Consider the following 12,928-nt stretch of genomic DNA (forward strand, 5'->3'; position numbering starts at 1 on the left):
CATGTTACATTGAAAATTATAGTAAGTAACTTTGGAAATCTAAACAGTTTCTATTTCAAATTTATTTTGTTGGTGTCAGCTTATTTATAACACAATAGTGATGACTCTTTGCAGGGTCATCCCTCCCTTTCTGTGAATTTTTGCTGAAGGTCCCAGACTCCACAGTTAGAACTGATTTCTACATTTCTTCTTAGGAAACCCGCGTGTCATCCGTTTGACCTCTCACCCAAGCACCACACAACACCAAAGAGAGACTGAGAGAGAGAGAGAGAGAGAGAGAGAGAGAGAGAGAGACTGACTCCCACTGTTCGCGTCGGGAGCCTGAGCGAGAGGCAGAAGCGAAAGAAAGACTGTCACACAGCCTGGCTCGCATGCTTTAACTTGTTCTCATGTAACCGCCCGTGAAGGAAAGAAACAGAAGAAGAAAACAGAACAACTGCATGGATTTACAAATGCCTTTAAATCTCGTGACCACTGACCAGGGAATATGAGCCGGCTATGAGAAGTTGTTTGATCCGACCGGACGTACGAGCGCTGCCGGCACCAATAAAGAAACTCATGGTAGGTTTTATTTCACACAGCAGCCTGCTGTATTTTTACGGCTGTTTAACCTTTTTTAACATCAGTTTTCTGCTGTGAAACCTGTTGTCTGCGCCAGTTCAAAATAGTTTATGCACTCGCTTCTCTGGCTGTGTGTCTGAAGGGAGCGGGTGCAGAAATGGAAAAGTTTATGGCTGATTTGACTGTGCGCGCACAGTGTATAGCTACGGAGACATCATAAGTATAACGGACTCCTTTCAGCGCAGAGGCGCCCGCTCTCCCTAAAGGGAATGAATAGGTCACTATGTATTCTAATCAAACCCAAGATTTGACTCATTTTAAAGCGGCGGAGAGAGCCGCCGCTCCTGAGAGTTACCGACAAGAGCGCCAATCGTAGGCGAACATCGTGGAGATCATTCGCAAAACTATCGAGGAAATCTTATTCAAGTCGCAATCAGTGAAGCGGTCGCTTTTATTCTAAAGTAACCACAGCGAGGTCTTTGGTCACATTTCCTGCGAGAAAATGTGGCTTCCATTCATGAGATGCAGGATTTTCAACCGTGAGAGACCAAACAAAAGGATTTCCTGCTGACCAATGAGAGCACGGGAAGCCTCTGGAGGGACGGAGCGGTCCTCTCTTTGTCCAACAACACCAGACCGACCACTGATGCCTGCCGCGAAGCCAGCCTGACCGGGGGGTGTTTGGGAGGGAGACGGCATCTTTTTGAGATTGCGCGTAAAGGCGCACCTCACAGTCAAGCAGGATCTGAAAACACCTGCACATTTATCTTTAACTGCCTGAAAGAATTTGCAGGAGGTAGACATTTAAATTAGAATATGCTGGTGCTTTATGGAGTCATGTGATGTGCTTGGTTAGTGGCTGACACATGCCCCTCGGTGTAAATCACCTCACTTTAACCTCCTTCCCCCTTAACTTTCGGCTTGGTTAAGTTAATGTGCACAGTAGCTACTACAAAGGATTTTAATTACTGTAATTGAGCTTTTAATTGAGCACAGGTAGCAAAGTGGCTGCAGTGGTCTCAAACGCTGAGAGAACTTAGTGCGAAAGAGCACTTAAGTAGCAGGACGATGCAGAGGTGATGGGAAATCTGTCAAGAGCACTAGTGCTGGCTGGAGCAGTTCATTGATTAGATGAATGCCAGGGAATTAATGAAGTGTTTAAAGAGCTGAGACATTTATCAAGCAGAAATGCCACGCATTCTATAGCGACCATCAACTTAAATGATTTGTGTCACCGTACATCTCATATTTGTGGGTTTTAAGGGCAGTTAACTGTGCAAGCAATGTGAAGACGTCATCTTTTTTTTAATTACATATCATGAACTACTAAGCACTCATTCAAAAAATAAATTAAAGAACAACCAGTGATGAAATTAATAATTGCTATCATCCATAAAGAACACTTATTTTTAAAGCTTATATATCATGTCATGTTGTTTACATGGCGCGGCAGGATATACACAGTGTGTGTGTGTGTCTGTGCCAGGATGTGTAGCTGTTTGTAAGTTGACACAGTCTATGTGGGAAGCCGAGTCGTAGGCGTAAGTGTGGTGGGGATTCTCTTTCTCACTGCAGTATATTATTATACAGTGAGTGGGATGGATGATTAAAATGATTTAAATGCCTCGACTGAGGGTAGCGTGCGTGGCCTCTAGCAGCCTCACTGTTTTTGTTTGAGCTCTTTTTTAAAGATTTCTACCCACAGCAGATTTCTGGAGTGACTGAAGCACTTTGATGAATTACTCTGGCCAGCCCAAGTTGATCTATCATATCAAACTTCTGACTGGTGTAGCATCAACGTCTCTTCATACTGGGCTGATGAGGCATTCATTTCGCAACTTGAAGAAGCAGAGCTATGAATGAATAATATTTCTGTCAAGTATGAGAAGAAAGATTTTTTTCAATGAGGCTTTGATTATGTGTAAATGTGAGCACAGCGGGATTAACAGCTTCAAACACTGGTTTTTCTCCGGTCCTGAAGATGATCACACTTCTTTCACAGAAAGGATAAGATCAGTTTTGATGTGAAACATCAGGTCGGCAGAAAAATGCATATAAATATGACGTGGCGATCATCTTATTGCTAAGCAGACCACAGTGTGTATGTAAAAGATGCCTCGGGTTCTGAAAAACGATGGGGAATGCATGAGCAGATCAGCAGAAGCCAAGAAGACAGAACTTTAAGAGAAAATAACCCTACTTCTCTCCTGATTTATGACCTCAGTATACTTTTCTTTTGTATACATTTCTTTATTTTTGGCCTTATTTACAAGTTTCAAGCCATATTTATTGCCAACACGTTCTCACTCCCTAAGGGTTATTGCAGCACTATAATTATTTTCCAAGAAAAGGTTTAAATTGACGTAAAACACATGATAAGCAGAAAATGACTATGACAAGTTGTTACCCCATAAATGACTGACAAGTGACTCCTCGTAATGGGTAAAGAGTCACTTCCACTTCCCGCCCATGACATCTGAGCAAGGAGTGGAAGTGATGTCAATGGCCAAAATGCAGAACTTATGATAAAAAAAAACTTGCGGCTTAAAATTTGTCATCTCCAAACCCTTACGTGTCTATATCTCATTTACAAAATCGATGGCTCAGACTTGATGTAAATGATTTTTCTGCTGGTTATGAAGTGGAAGCTGCTTGTACTGAACTTTGCAGCTCTCTTTTTCAGACCTATCTTTGTTCACTGCAGCGGTGAGTTGTGCGTTTTCCTTTGTCTTTCAACCCACCGTTTAGTCCATGAATAATGCATGTTGCCTGGCTCCAAGTGCCTCTACTTTCACCAAGAATCTTTCAAAAGGGGCCGAGTTCATTTAAGTTGATATGAGATTTGTATAGATCACAGGAATGTAAATAACAAGCTAAAGCTGTTTAAGCAGGGTTTGTTTTTCCTAATGCATTTTTTATGTATTCAAAATCAAGCATTCTGTTGAGCAAATGACAAAGGCTAACTTTAACTATATTTCCAAGGATGTAGTTTTATAAACTACACCCAAGCTATAGGCTGTTATATATTGTAAGTTTGATAAAGAAGAAATGCTAACCTATCTCTGTTGGAATTTTCTCAGGAGAAGGGGATGCAATAGACACAGCAGATGCATTCTATAGGAATTCAATTTAAGTGATCTTTACCATTACAATTACCATAGAGAATTTAAAAGAAAATATGCAAAGGGCTGTGGTCTTTTCAGAGTCATGGATTTAAAGTCATTAGACACTGACAGTGATGAAACGTATCCCAATGTTTGGACGAAGGATGAATTAGACACCGGATTAGTGCAAGTGCACAAGATGAACCCAAGTGTTTTGTGCAGTGGGGCAGCTTTTATTAGCAGAGAGAAGTGAAGACTTTCATGTGAATCGTGCCATTGTGCATTTAGTGTCACATGCATTTGCCACGTCGGTGCGTTTGTTTATTCATGCAGTTTTAATTTAGGTGTAATTTTCACCGGGATAATCCAGTCCATAAATCTTGAAACGTTTTCATATTCTGCTGAGGCCCTGGCGGTGTCATGATTTATCAAAATGAACTAGAAAGCGGAAGTATTAATGAACACTGGTGCATGGTCTGTCTTCCTGCCAGCTTCCTTTTGCCCCACATTTCTTTGTTTTCAGTGAGAACTCGTCTGGGACATTTTGCACCAGATGGGGCAACAGTGTGTCCCAGAGCAGCTCTGTCTCATCCCAAAAGCCTCTGATCAGACCCTGTGGCATTTTTTCCCTGGTGGTCAAGGGAAGCCAACTACCCCCCTTTCTGTTCAGATTTTAGTAGTTATTTAAAGAAAAAAAAAACAATCTGTCTGTTTGTTTCAGTAATTCTTCTCCCCTCCTGTTATCTTTCTCACTGATCACTGAGGACTCGTCTGTAAAATGCACTGAAGCACTGTACTTCTGAATGCTGGAGAGATTGTGGCTGTTTACAGCTTGTGCAGGCTTGTTTGTGTTCTCAGTCTGTTATGCTGGGCCCTGAACATTTGATCTAGCTTTAAATGATAAGGAAGCATGGACAGTATCATTGTACATCAGGCAAGTAAAACAGGGTTTGTAAGCAAAGGTGCCCTGATTGCATTGGGAAAGAGAGCACACTGCATGTCGGTAAACTTCAGCATCGGGTATGTTGCATACTCTCTGCACATCCTGTATCTGCATGTTTTGTGTAAAATGCAATCGTGTGCAATCTGTGGTTACTGTCTCACTTGGCTTCCTCAAAATTGTACCTCACACCACACCACGGATCAGTGCTTTTGATATTGAACACATAGCTTTCTTTTTCTCAGTGACTCATGCATTCCAGCCCTGCTCTGATAACTGGCACCCATTTTGTACTCTTACATGGCCTTTTTCCATCCTGTAGCACAACTGTGTTTCACAAGTGAAGCATCTGACCTGTGTCTTGTTTCTTTTAAAAAAAAATTGAACCACTGCTGCAGGATGCTTTATATCAAGTTTTCACTGGTGCACCGATCATTAGACATATCGAAATATGAAAAAAAATCTGTCAGGTTTTCACCCTCCTTTCAGGCTTTTTATGAAACCTTTGTTTTCTTCAGCACTGGCTGCATGTTGCATGCTGTAGATTCAATCAACCCTCAGCAATACGAACCCCTCCCACTCCCACAACATGACGTCTTTTCAGTTAAGCTGTGTCCTCAGGGTCTATGAGTCTGCTCTGAGGATTAGAGAGAAACTTACATTTTTGAAAATGTCCATATTTAGTATTCACCTCTTGCTTAAATAGTTTCAGTTCTGCTTTTCCAATTTTAGATATCTGTGTCATTTTTCCTATTAGAGATTTTCAGTGTCATTGGAGCCCCGTTGTACTACTGTTGACGCATACTGACACATCCATGTTTTCCTTTAAAAGGTTGCTGTGAAGGCATCATCAGAAATGCAGCGTAGTACAGATTCTGTACTGTTTGGTCAGTTACGGAGTTTTGCGTGGGAGAATCGTATGAAAAGAAGCAGCCATAGGAAGATGAAAAGGTCGGCACGTGTCTTGGTCCTCGCTGTTGTTTTCCACTGTCACACCACAACACATCAAGGTGAAAAGTTGCACTGAGCCAGGGCGACTCAGTTGCTCGCAGTCGCTCATGGCATAGTTTGGTGTGACTAAACCCACCACAGTGGAAAAACCCTATAATACCTGTCTTCCTGCAATGTGCATTCATAAACTGTGCTCACGGCCGCAGAGCAGTTTTGTTTTGAAAACTAATCTTTGTGGGTTAGACACCCACTTGGCTAAGAGATTTCTGGTCAGTGTTGAAACTAGAGATGGCACGATACCACTTTTTCATGTCCGATACCGATATCATACATTTGGATATCTGCCGATACCGATATGAATCCGATATAGTGTGTTTTTTAATCAATAAAACTGTTTTTTAATATCTTGCTGCTTTTTGTATAAGTTCATACTCAAGTTAAAAAAAACCCACTAAAGCTATTCTGTTATACCTGTATGCAAAAAATGCACTGCACCCAAAATATTTCATAGTTCAGCAATACTGATCAATCTAATAAACTTAAACCTACTCAATCCTCCCTATTCTGGTATTTTAAAGAGTAAGCAACCTAACTAATAGGGCTCTAAAACTCCCAGCAAAAAAAAAAAAAAAAAAAAAAGGGAACACCCCACCCTCCACCTCATGATGCTTAATTGACGTAATCAACTTTAATTTGATGCAGTGTGAAAAAAAATTCACAGAAATAAATTATTTTTCAAGAATAATTAAATAGATTCAACATCTTTCTTCAACAGAATTGCAGACTGCACAGATGGTACCTTCCCAAAGGAAAAAGTACTATAGCTTACTAGGGTATATTAGACTTAATAGTTACTATATACAGTAATGGACTTCTATACATTTTACATCAGATTAAAACTTTGGGTGTAAGATTCGGATAATTATTTATTAAAAGCTAGACATTTTAAATGAGAATAAGAAAGAAAAGTATGTCTTTGTGCCCCCTTTTCCCTGTTAATGCCCTATCGGCCCCCCTGGCTAAACTTTGCTAGATCCGCCCCTGCACAGTTACCAGCCGTCAGCTACACAGAAAAGGATCCAAGTGTAGAAAGTAAATAAATTCTAACAGCTTATCAAGCTTAAACGTGCTGCTGTTGTTCAGCCGCTGCTTTCCTCTTTCTGGCGCGAAGTGGGCGATAGACAAGCAAGAGACTTGCGACAGAAAAGCCGATCAGCTGATCATTGATCAGTTTCATGATTGAAGTAGCAGCAGGAGAGGGAGGGAGAGAGAATGAGAGGCAGTCGCTCCATATATTGGTTGTAAAGCTTACGGGAATGCTTTACAAACATTAAGAGATGAACTTACACACTTGCTTTACTTCTCTCAGGGATAACTTCCTCGGAGATGAAATGCCAGATTGGTAGCAAGGCTACAAATACACACAGCCACTCTATCACATGACACATACTGCTGCCATCGCTGTGTCGCAAGTTCTGTGAGGTGCTTTTTTGATATTTAATGGATCGGATTACATTTTTTATTTCTCTCCGATATCCGTAATTTACATCAGTATCGGACCAATACCGATACATAATATCGGATCGGTCCATCTCTAGTTGAAACCCTCAAAATCTGTAAAGTGTTTACCCTCCCTTTATGTCAACAGAATATTGTCAACAAAACAAAAAACTTCCACCTTCTTTTTATTTTCTGTATTCAAAGATTTTCTCTAATTTAAAACTGAATATTTTTTGGTGTTTTCAATGTTTGAGCAAAACAAGTAATTTGAAGACTTTATTTATTTGTCAGAGCTTTATCATTCAACTAATTCTATGTCCCGTGAAGACTGCACATCTTGCAGACTTTAGTGGAAACATACATGTATCTCATTAGTATGCAAAAGAGCTCTTTGCGTCACCGTAAACAAACCAGCTGTCAGAAGCTGTGTTGTTCTCTATGTCTATTTAAAAGTCTTAGGCCATTCAAGCAGTCTATCAAAAGAGACGTCGGCTCTTAAAGATGTCATCTTCAGCTTCTCGCCTGTCACGGGAAATCCTTTGTTGCCTTTGTAAATTTTCATAAACAGACTGGTGTTTTTGTAAGCTTGCGTCTAAGTGACAGTGGGCTTCGGTGTATGACTGAATGATCTGTACTAGAAACAGTATCCGGCTGCATTCTGGCTGTGTTTTAGTGTGGGAGTTGGACTTTGAAACTAACGGTGCGTGCAGGGTGCCTGGTGATAGATGGATCCTCCAATGAAGTCATGTTATGTATTCCTGATGAGACTAGTGAATCAGAGGAGAGGATTTATGTGGCGGTGGAGGAGCAACCACTCCAGAAGATGTTGTCTGTGTGAAGTGGTGGACTGAGGCTGTTTGTCATTGTGCTGAGCATCCAGTGATTAAGCTACCATGCTGACAGACATTCATCTGCTTTATTAAGTGAATGACTTGCATGCAAAATGCATTTGGCTCCAGTAAACAATGGGAAGTTTAATGGCAAGTCACATGCTTCATCTTCTTTTTGGTGTAATCCCATAAGTCACAAAGGTTTGCTAGTCAAACAGTGGTTTGTCTCTGGTTCCTTGCAAATTTAAAGCAATGAATAAAAAAAATTATAAGCTACTACATGTACTGATGAGTGGGAAAAATTAAAGGAAAGGAAAAAAAAAATCACATGAAAAACAACCTGTTTTCAAGCAGCAAGTGAGTTTTAATGTGCAGAAATGATTGTTGTGAGAAACAATTTCAAATTTCTTCAATAACGCAACAAACCTTGTGCTACTGAGATATCTCACTGGGACTTTGAGGTGCTGAGTATGTCTGGCAACTCACGGTTGCGTGACACTGCCAAGCTGGGGGTCATTGCTTGTATTAATGATGCATGGGGAGCTGAACTGGCTTTTATTTCCCACACCATCTGTATCCAGTTGTGCCATGTAGATGGATTTTGGCTGAACAACCCCCCTTAGCAGCCAGTGGTATGATTTATGGGACTGTGGCACAAAGGGATAATGTGTGCAGAGAAAACTATTTGCAATTATGCAAATATCCACATTCACAATATACATCTTATTTATTTAATGCAAGGTTTAATATTGTGTTTTCCACTAAATATTCAAAAAGAAGTTCAGTGATTTCAACTGTTTTTGTTTAGTAAAAGCAGAGACATTTATATCTCTCAGGAGAACATAAAAACTGAAAAGGGTTGGAAAAGGAAGAAAATTTAATTTAGATAATTGAGAAATAATTGAACAACAGAGGTTTGTGAAACCACTAGGTCTAGATGTGTAGTATGATATTAAAATAAGTACTGATAAAGAAATCTTAGAGCAGAGAGAAAAAATGGCTGATATCGAGAAATCCGACCAGTGGCTGGGCAAAGCAGGATTGAAGGACAGCACAGAGTCACTAATCATGGCAGCACAGGAACAAGCTGTGAGCACAAGCATCATGTGTATATGAAATATTTTAAAATATTTATATTCACAATATTATCGGATGACCACCTTTATTCCTAAAAGCAACTCTTTTTGGCAAGTTTTCTTTAAACAGTCTTCAGGAAGCTCTCAGGAAGCCTGGTTCTCCGGGCTTCATGATCAATCATTTCTGCTGAGGCTTTAGCCAAAAGTAAAGCGGATCAGCTGAAAGGTGAGATTTATCTCTCAGATACTGTGTCTGATCTTTTTTCCTATTTCTTAAGGACATGACTTATACGTTCATCTGCTGTAAAAAGAATAGTTTTTGTAATTTTTTTGTTCTCCACTTGGCAAATTTACAAATTTTTTTAAGGATTGGCTGCACACCAAAGATAATTCACGATTTCCTGTAATAGGTGTTTGGAATCATCCTCCTTTTTTCAAAAATACAATTTGAGGCCTGTCAAACTGTTATCTTCAACATTTGTCATTCTATTATTTAGTGCTGAAAAACTTGTCCATTGTGACCTTTCATTTTGTGACAAGCAATCCAAACATTTCATGAAAAAATGAGAACAACTGTGAAACCTACTTCTCATCAATTATTCATTTTTTCATATTTGTGAAATTTTTCATGTTTGTGAAATATTTAATTAATATAAATTAAAAGAACAGACAAATATATACCACAATTTCTATTAAGACTAATGTGACTTAACATATTAGATCATATCTTACTTTCTTAACTATTCAGTACGCAATTACTTGAGTTTGGATGAGTCCAGCATACCATCACACTATCTCTCTATATATCTATCTCTATTTATAGATATATCTATATATCTATATATAGATAGATGTGTGTGTGTGTGTATGTTGCCATGGAATTTCTTGGGGTTGCAGGGCAGTAGAAAGACAGAATTAGTGGTTCTCTGTGTGTGACTCCAGTATCTTTCTTCCAGATGTCACTCTAATGGGCCTCAGCACAGACCTGTGGGCACCTCAACAAAATAGAGCACCACAGATAGATGTGTTGATTTCCCAATTACCCCTGGCTACTCTTTTTTTGATGAGCAACTGGGAAACCTTTCAGTGTCCCAGTCATTTCTCACCTGTGAGATGAGATTTTTTTTAATAACCGGACTATGCTGAAAGCTTTTGCTTTTGGTTGTGTGTTACTCTGTGTTACTTGCAATGTACCTTAACACAAGGTTAAAGCTGCAATTAGAAGTACCAACAGCAACAGCTCGGGGGCTTATTTAACCCAAAGAACAGGATGCATCTTAGCATGCACATGCAACTTGGCAGCACGTCTGGTTTAGCTGAAAGGCCAACACCGAGTTCCGTTTACCAGACAGGTCCGAAATGTTTAGCTAAAGTGTCAGACGTACCTGTAAGGCTGTTTACTTTTTTGTGAATTTTTGGCAGTGAGGGCACAGATGTGGCTTGGGTCACAAGGAATTTGTACAAATGTTATTTCCATCGCTTTAGCTATCATTTCGTGGGATTATCCCTGCCAAGTTAATTTGGAGCTGGAGTTTTATATCTGTGCCGGCAGCTGCTGCCAATATGAACCTTTGGTGTAGCAGAGAAATTGTTACACTTTGCAAGACGGATGTGCTGTTGTAGTTAGAGCATCCCTCAGCCTGCTGCAATTCATCAGGATATGGCCAAGCAGGTAGAATTGTGTATATATAATCTACTTCTAGGAGGAACAGGACAGATGTATTACCGTGATTTACCTGACACTCAAATTACAGTGTAAGTAATCCTTCTGCTAGAGGTGAAACATAGTGACAGCCTTATAAATTAAAATATACCATGGAATTAATCCTAGCTATTAAAAGGAGACCTCTTAATGCTCACCTTTAATTTGGAAAATTAACCTGCCTGGCTGTCTGTTAAGCCTGTCCAAGCCTTCGTTACTGTTGAGTCATTTGTATAATGTAGCAGGAAGAAAATAAAGCACAGCACCTTATAAGCTGAAAACCTACAGGCCAATTTATTATTATAGATTCGGTGGGATGCCCTTGAGTAGCCTTCTTAAAACTGTTTACATCAGACCTGCTCCCTAGTGAGGGAGCCAACTGACTTAGTAATAGCTTACATTTTGTTAATTCACACGTTTTCTTGGCAGTTATAGGCTAAGACTCAAACCATGCTCATAGCTGGCAAGACAAGCTCTGACGGCTAACTAGGTGTGAAACACTGTTGCATAGGATTACCATATATGTCTACTAGAGAACCTGCAGAAATCAATGAATTACAGATAAAACAGGAAGCTGCTCTAAACACGTCATGGCCTTTGGTGCTTCTCCTCATCATAAGATAGTAGCAGATGAAAACTTGTCTGACTCCAGTTTACTAAGTGGAGATGGCGCCTTGCTGGGTATCAAGAGCGTCCAAGTTGTATTTGCAGAGAGAGGCTGCATTTCTCTGATTATGTCAAGTTGCTTCTGGAATCCTCAAAACAGCAGGATTTTACAAACATTGTATTTTTATTTCCTCCAGCTTTAGTCAGAGTCTCACAAGTAAACGAGTTTATTTGCAGGAAACTGGAGTGGAGTGGAGAATGAGCTCAGCTGGATGTAAAATTTCTATTAAGACTAATTTGACTTAACATATCAGTTTCAGTTTTATTTAGATTATATCTTAATTTCTTAACTATTCAGTACGTAGTTACTTGAGTTTGAATGAGTTCAGCATATCATCACTATATTTATATATATCCTTTAGGCAAATACAAGTTTTCTTTTATTCAGCAGTTACAAATTAAGACAAATACCATCATACATATTACAAAAGAATCATCGAACATTACATTAGAATTAAGATAATTGAATTGAACCGGGAGCTGCAATTTTAAACAAAAAATAAGTTAACAGTTTGTACAGCATGTTTGATAGTTTTAATTTCATCATGTGCTCAAATACATTAACAAAGACAATTAGATAAACTCATAAATCTGTTAACTACCGAAACATTTTTTTCTGATCACCAAATAAGTATTTTCTTATCAAAAGATCTGCAAAAAAGGGCTGATTCAATGAATAGGAACGGTAAGAATACTTAATTTATAGGTATATTTTTTTCTTCCCTGGGATGTTAAAGTTGTTTTTAGTACATAATGCTAGAAATGGTGGGTAATTTCTAAATGTCACTGAATATCTTGTTCAGCAAAGCAGCTCAGATAATAGTGATAGCAATGAAGAGTTAAATGTTTTCACTTAAGGTGGTAAGATGGAAAATTATGTCCCTGAAAGCTGAATAAGCAATGACTTTTTTTCATTCTCAAAATACACAGTGTATATAAAATAACACTGTATATACTATATCTGTTTATGTCAGTTGATATATTGATTGATAGTCCAGTCTCAGATGTGCATGGTGAGATGAAAACACATTGATTCACTCTAAGGAGTCTGGGCTCATATGCTTAAAAGCTTAGGTTAAGCAGATACAATATTTATGTTTCTTGAATATTACTATAATAAAATATGTTTGTAAAACTGATGCAAATATATAATAATGTATTTATATATAATAAAGAATATTTCAGGTATATTTCCCATTCATGTGGCAGTCATGCAAACCTCTTTGCTTAATCGAGCTGGGGAAAAAGGGGAACTCACTGAACTCATGCTATTATTTAATCTTTTGCTAGTTAAATATATTTATATTGGGGTGGCTGTGGCTCAGGAGGTTCAGTACAGCAGGTCATCTATTAATGGTTTGACCTCGGCATGTCAAGTATCCTTGACCAAGATACTGAATGCCAAGTTGCTCCCAATGCTTTCATCAGAGTGTTAGGAAACATTTTCTGATCCTTAAACTTGGGTTACCATAAATATTTGTATTGGTTTCCATGTCATTGTATCTGTAGTGATGATCCAAGCACCAAAAGGCCACTTGACTCAATTTGAAGTCATTTCCAAGCTGCTGTGGTGAAAAAAACTAACGTCCACCATGGCC

General features: G+C 39.1%; 1 protein-coding gene across 2 annotated transcripts in view; it reads left to right on the top strand.

Annotated features, from left to right (window-relative positions):
* The first annotated feature begins 279 nt into the window (after window positions 1–279).
* chst15b (carbohydrate (N-acetylgalactosamine 4-sulfate 6-O) sulfotransferase 15b) overlaps window positions 280–12,928 on the top strand; it is a 39,339-nt gene continuing 26,690 nt past the window's right edge. The window contains exon 1 of one of the 2 annotated variants that reach the window (XM_084937477.1): window positions 280–561. The gene's annotated coding sequence lies outside the window, so the exon portion shown is untranslated. Of the gene's footprint in view, window positions 562–583; window positions 3,268–12,928 lie in introns of those variants that run through there. The other variant, XM_084937478.1, reaches the window with a different exon arrangement.

This window comes from Perissodus microlepis, chromosome 8, assembly GCF_051167445.1.
Source record: "Perissodus microlepis isolate ML-2025 ecotype Zambia chromosome 8, ASM5116744v1, whole genome shotgun sequence".
Classification (NCBI taxonomy): Eukaryota; Metazoa; Chordata; class Actinopteri; order Cichliformes; family Cichlidae; genus Perissodus; species Perissodus microlepis.